We start from the raw sequence: 6609 nt of genomic DNA on the forward strand, positions 1-6609 counted from the left end.
TAAATATTTGAGAACCTCATCAGTCATGTGAAGAAGTTGCTTTTATTAAATATGAAGAATTTTTTGTTACTTTTATTTCACAGCTTTAATCCAAGTTAAGGAAAAAAACATTGAAATGCATTTGTGGACAGATCAGCAGATCAATGAATGGAGAAAAAAAACACATTGATCTCTGGAGATTACTGGCCCTTCCCTTTGCTCACCCCAGTCATTAATGAGAGGCATCCAACTAGTTGTTGAGAAAATAAAAATGTGAAAGCACGTCAATCACTGGACTCGGGCAGGGAGGATCACTACTAATGAGAAGTATAAAGACGGCACTCTAAATCCATTAGGCACCTGTTGCCAGAAACACCTTAATGTGTGCAGGTACTGAAGAAGAGCATGAACTCCATTCACCTTCCAGCTCATCAGACATCTACAAGTCTTCCTCAGACTCATCCAAAAAGTGCCCAGGAGACCACGGAGATGGCAGAATATTATGAGAACATCACCATGTACCACCAGCAGAATCTACATTCAACACAAAGGGCAGTCAATTATGGAATTGTGGACTATCCACCTTCAACCAACTCTTACGTATAGTTTAATGGACCTGGACATCTTCATGGAAGTAACCTAAACTCATGTATACCACCTTCTTATGGATCTGAGAGACAGGTCCTGCCTAATTCATCAGGTTTCAGTGGTCCAGATCTTGGTTGGCTATCCATAGCTGCTCAGGAGGACCTTCTGAAACTATTAAGGCCTCCATATTCTTATTCGGCTCTTATTGCTATGGCCATACAAAGTACTCCAAAAAAGAAATTAACCCCGAGCCAGATATCAGTACGTGGAGGACAATTTTCCGTTTTATAAGAAGAAAATCCCAGGAAGGCAAAATTCTATTCGGCACAACTTGTCTCTGAATGAATGTTTCAAGAAAGTGCGAAGAGAGGAGAATGACCCGGGTATCAATATGACTACAATCATTCTAATTAATTATATTAGTTAGATGCAACAGTATTAGTATTTTCTATAAATCGCCCATGGTTTTGTCTTTTAATTTCATATCAAAATATGTCAAATCATAAATATAAATAGCTGTTAATTTTTTGGGCATTTCCAGTTTGTATAATCTCATTCATGAAGTTCTTGCCTTCAAATGGCTCAAGTGTAGCCATGAATAAAACATTGTACAAGCAAAAATAAACAGTTAAGCAGAAAATATTACCAAAAATATTTTCAATCCAACTTTTTTAAACTAAAAAACCTTTGGAAAACTTTAGATTGTCCACTTGAATGATGAGAATTTTCCAGTAAATTTTTGCAATTGTATTTTTACTTGGTGCATCAATAGAAATAATTTTGTTTTCATATTTTTAAAAATATTTTGGACAATATTGCTAATATTTGGTGTTTTAGAGCTGACATTTTTTAAATGTATAAATTGTTTATATTACATTATTTTTTTAACAATGTTTTGGCAAAGGTAATTACAGGACCCTAGATCCTAACTGTGATTAGATGTTCAACAATGGGAACTTTCGGCGGAAAAGAAAGCACAGAGTCGAACAACACTGACGCTGTCTCGGCTAAAGGTGAAGACGGTCGTGTGGTTTTAAGGACAAAAGGTGGTGAAACACCATCTGTGATGATCCCAACATCTCCAGAGGTGAAAGTCTCCTCAGAAGACCGGAAGATCACATCTCCTCCAGGAATCACCTCCAACTCCTGTCTAAATGCCTTTCTTAGCAGTATGACCTCCTCCTTGGACTCCAGCTCAGTGACCACTCAGATGTCTCTGGGGTTGGTCAATGAACTTTCCCAGAGGAACATCTCAGCATTATGCAGCTTTACTGCAGGCTCTGGAGGAACCATCTGCAGATTTGCAGGACACTTTACATCTCAACAGAGGCCTCTATTTGAGTTCCTTCTCCAGCTCCAACCCAATCAATTCAACAGCCATTTTTGTAACAATTTCAGTGTCAACAGCCTCATCTATTCCAGAGACGGCAGTGAAGTGTAGGCCCAGGAGATACGTCATGCTGGCCGCTGTTGATCCTCATAGAAAATGCATATTACTTTCTTAAAGCGTTAACTGTAAATGACAGCGCACAGTTATCTGCCAATCACATAGTTGTCTGGTACTTCAGTGAATCATTTTGAGAGAGGGGGTGGTTTTTTACTAATTGTATTTATGATTTTTGATATGTATATTAGCCAAGAGATTGTTATGAGTTTTTTAATTAAACTTTCTTATTGATATAGAAATAAAAATAATCTAAAGGGGTTTTGTGAAAAAAAATGTTTTCTATATTTTGGGATTAGTGTTGAGCAAGCACTAAAATGCTCGGGTGCTCGAAGCTCGGGCCGAGCTCAGCGCGATACTCGGGTGCTCGACCCGAGCAACGAGCCCAATGTTAGTCTATGGGAGACCCGAGCATTTTTTGCGGAGGCACCCCCAGCAGTCTGTAGAAAGCCTAAAAAGTGCCCAAAATGATAGTGACCGTGCTCAAATGACATAGGGACAGCATTGGGATTGCCCCAGGAAGCATTTCTGACCCCCAGGTCACTGCTGTTAACAACGTGGTCAGAGGTATTAAGCCACTTTTACAGGCTCACAATAAAACGTTCAAAAACAAAACTGAAACGGTTTTCCTATGAAATATGTTAAGGAACTTCCTTTCCAGGGTAAAGACTTGTGTATAAGGTAAAATAAATAACCAAAAACAAAAATACTCCTCCACACCTTCGGCTATGTTCACAAGTAGCATTTATGTGTTTTTGCACTTTTGTATTGCTTTCAACCGTGACAAATGCATTCACCGGGAAATGTCATTTTAACATTTTACAATCTTATCTGGCCATGTGCTGTGTGACACATGCATACAGTGCTGAAAAGACATGGGAACAGCATGGGGAAGACCCCTGGAAGCATCTGACACCAGGTCACTGCCTAAAAGTGTGCCCATCATAAGTGATCCTTTCTGCATCAGAAGATGTAGACTTGCAACTATCCCCATGCAAGTCCTTGTCCCAGGGCAGTGTTCAATTGTACCTCCCCCATTCCTTGCAATGCAAACGCAAGTATGCAGCCTGCCACCCACCCACCCCCAGGCTGCAATACCATACTGCTAGCTTGCACTTGAAATGGGGCCTTTTAGTTTGGAGGAGGCCGAAGCTGGCCACTACCTCATGGCAGCTTCGACAGCGAGGTATCCATACTCAGTCCCCAGCAGCCCGGCGGCCGGGTGTCCATGCTCAGTCCCCAGCCGCCAGGGGGCGGCCGGGTGTACAAACACGGGTCCCCAGCCACTTGGGGGCAGCCGGGTGTCCACACACGGTCCCCAGCCACCTGGGGGCGGCCGGGTGTCCACACACTTTTCTTAGCCTGGCCTGCTTTAGGGCAGCATTGGACGAGCCCACCAGAGAACCAGACTCCTCCGGTAGGCCCTGGCTTCTCCATCAGGGGAGTTGAGAGTGCCAAGATGAGGAGCATGATGATGATAGAAGTTAGCATCTGCTTTGTTTTCTTGGAATGTAAGCGCATGTATGTAGTAGCGGCTAGGCCTGAGGTGGTCAGCGTTTTGGCGCATATCCTACCTCCTCCGAGGATTGCTGGATGTTTTCCTGCTACTATCCCAGTTCTATGACTCCCCTTAAAACAAAGTTTCAGGTGATGAATGATGGATGAGGTGGTGGCAAAGGAGAAAGAGCAGGAAGAACAGGTACCATTCACATCAATATCAGGCCAGTCAACCACACGTCTTGTAGGATATATTTCTATACCAAAAGGAGCAGTTCGGCTACACAGTTATAGGGCATGCAGTGAGTGCAATGCCTAACAAAAATTTCGAGGCACTCCAATTCCCCTTGGAAGTGACATGGAGGTCAGAGAGCCTTAACTAAACCATTTTTTCCATTTATAGCAACTGGGTCTCCTGTGCACTGTTGGCCTAAGCAGTGAATGGAAGGCTTTCCAAAAATTATGAGGAACTGCAATGCCCCTTGAAACAGACGGTTTTTAGCATGCTGTAATCCACATCTACCCATTATTGGGGAGTGGGTTTCCCTTAGTGTTCACCTCTGCATTGAAAAGCAAAAGCTGACTAAAATTAGGAGGAAATGCAATGCCCGTTGGAAGAATGGTAGAGGTCTCAGTGGAATAAAAAGACAATATCAATGCCCCTTGGAAAAGTGGTGGAGGTCGCAGTAGCTTAACAAGATGGTTTTAATGCCCCTTGGAAGAGACGTGGAGGTTGCAGTAGCTTACCAAGGCAGTTTTAATGCCCCTTGGAAGAGACGTGGAGGTTGCAGTAGCTTACCAAGGCGGTTTTAATGCCCCTTGGAAGAGACGTGGAGGTTGCAGTAGCCTGTACGCCTTGGTTGGGCAACGAACTGTGACCTCTGCCTCTACCGTGTTCAGATGGGAATTTTTTTTTTTTTTAACAGTTCTGCAGCAAGGGCCTTCTGATACTGCCCCATTTTTGTAGACCTCTCCACCTCAGGAATAAGAGTGAAAGTTCTCCTTGTAGCGGGGGGTCTAAAAGTGTCACCAACTAGTAAAGACTGTCACCCAACATTTTGACAACGCGAGGGTCGCGGTTAAGGCAGCGTAATAAAGTCAGGCATGCGTGCCAGACTGGTAACGGGCAAGACTTCCGTGTCCTCACCAAGATGACGACTGACCATGCTCTCCTCCTCCCCCCCGTTCTCAGACCACCCACGCTGAACCGACTGTTTGACAGTTGTACTGGTCCTACCATCTACAGCGCATGATACCAGCTCCTGTTTTTCCTCATTGTCCCCCAATGCACATTGGGATGAGATGAGGCTGGGCTGTGTGTATTCATCTCATCATACTCTGGCTGCAATGCCTCTTCTTTAATTCTCTGCAGAGAGCGTTGCAAAAGACAGACAAGTGGGATGCTGACACTAATGATGGCGTCATCGCCACTCACCATCTTGGTGGCCTCCTCAAAGTTTGTCAGGATGGTACATATGTCAGACATCCAGGTCCACTCCTGAGGTCTTTTGTGTGGAGTCTGACCTGAATATCGACGGCCTTGTTGCAGCTGGTACTCCACAACTGCTCTCTTCTGCTCACAAATCCTTTGCAACATGTGGAGTGTAGAGTTCCAACGTGGAACGTGGAAGAGGAAAGCCACAGTTTTGTTTGTCTGGCCTACACCAGACTCTTCTAAACAGATATATTGGTGTCTGAACAGTCACACTCAATTTTTTTATTTTTTTTTTTGGGGGGGGGGGGGGGGGGGGGGAACTACCAAAAGGTTAATAAGACACGTATTTGGACAATCTGACTGAGGGGGGAAAAAAAAAAAAATGTTCCTGGCCCCTGAGACCGGGGTGATAAGTCTAGCAATTTGACCAACAGGAGCAGCACACAGGACTGTATTGCAGCGTTTGCTGGTATAACCACTGCGTCTCCTATACAGCCTGCCTGATATCTGGGATGGATTTTAATCCTGAGAAGGACTGTTTGTTTGATTTTGCAGGCTTTAGAGACCCTACACTACCTATTTCACAGAATAAATCTCTCCCTAGCTCAGCAGCACTGACCCTACACTGTCTGATCCGGAGCGGCTGTGTCCAAGATGGCGGCGCCCGGTTTTAAATACTCGAGGTGATGTTTGTGGGCATTACAGTGATTGACTGGCCGCACAGCAACATGGCTGCAGCATTACAGTGACTGGCTGGGAATTCCTGCATGTTCATTGGCTCTGTAAAGAGCGCCAAACGTGCAGGGCGGAGAACCGAGCTCCCGCCCGAGTAACCCGGAAATGCTCAGTGCTCGCCGAACATCCTGAGTAGCGTGATGCTCGGGCGAGTAACGAGCAGTGTCGAGCATGCTCGCTCAACGCTATTTGTGATCTTTTTATTTTGTAGCTCTATCTATCTATCTATATATAATAGCTATTTATATATTTCATGTATCTTTCATTTTTATGTATATCAAATATTTGTTTCATATAATCCATTTCATATTTATCTCTTTACTTTTCATATGTATCCATTTAATATCAATCTATTTCATATACAAAGGGCTCTTATCTTTGTCTCATTTTTGATAAAGATAATTACATTTATGAGAACAATTTATGAATTGACGATTTTTATTCAGTCTGCCAACCAAAAAGCTATAAAAAAAGCGATCAAGAAATGCTACGTAGTAAAAAATGGTATGAATAAAAACTTCCGATAGAAAACGAGCCCCCACACATCTCTTTCAGAAAAATAAAAAAGTAATAGCTCAGAACATGGTGATGCAATAGCAATGACATTTTTATAATAAGTATTCTCAGTATGCAAAAATAGGAAATTCTAAAAATACTATATAACCCGGGAGTCGCTGTGATCATACTGATCAGAAGAATTACGGTAAGTTGTCTTATCACGTTTACCGCATGGGGAACAATGTGACATGGCGCTCAACAAAAAAATTAAAGAAAATTCATGAATTATTTTTTCTTCTTTTTTCTTACCGTTTTTCAAAAATTGTAATAAAAACTAAATCAAAAATGTGACATAACCTTAAATAGCACAAAAAAAAACCTTCATTTTATCCCGTAAAAAACAAACCCCTACTTAGATCTGTCAAATAAAAGT

General features: G+C 42.7%; 1 pseudogene; it reads left to right on the forward strand.

The window, feature by feature from the left end:
* The first annotated feature begins 384 nt into the window (after positions 1 to 384).
* LOC141173136 (forkhead box protein I1c-like) lies at positions 385 to 2008 on the forward strand (annotated as a pseudogene).
* Positions 2009 to 6609: the final 4601 nt, after the last annotated feature.

Source organism: Phyllobates terribilis, unplaced genomic scaffold, assembly GCF_046119375.1.
Source record: "Phyllobates terribilis strain yellow unplaced genomic scaffold, ASM4611937v1 Scaffold_1__5_contigs__length_1240528914, whole genome shotgun sequence".
Lineage (NCBI taxonomy): Eukaryota > Metazoa > Chordata > Amphibia > Anura > Dendrobatidae > Phyllobates > Phyllobates terribilis.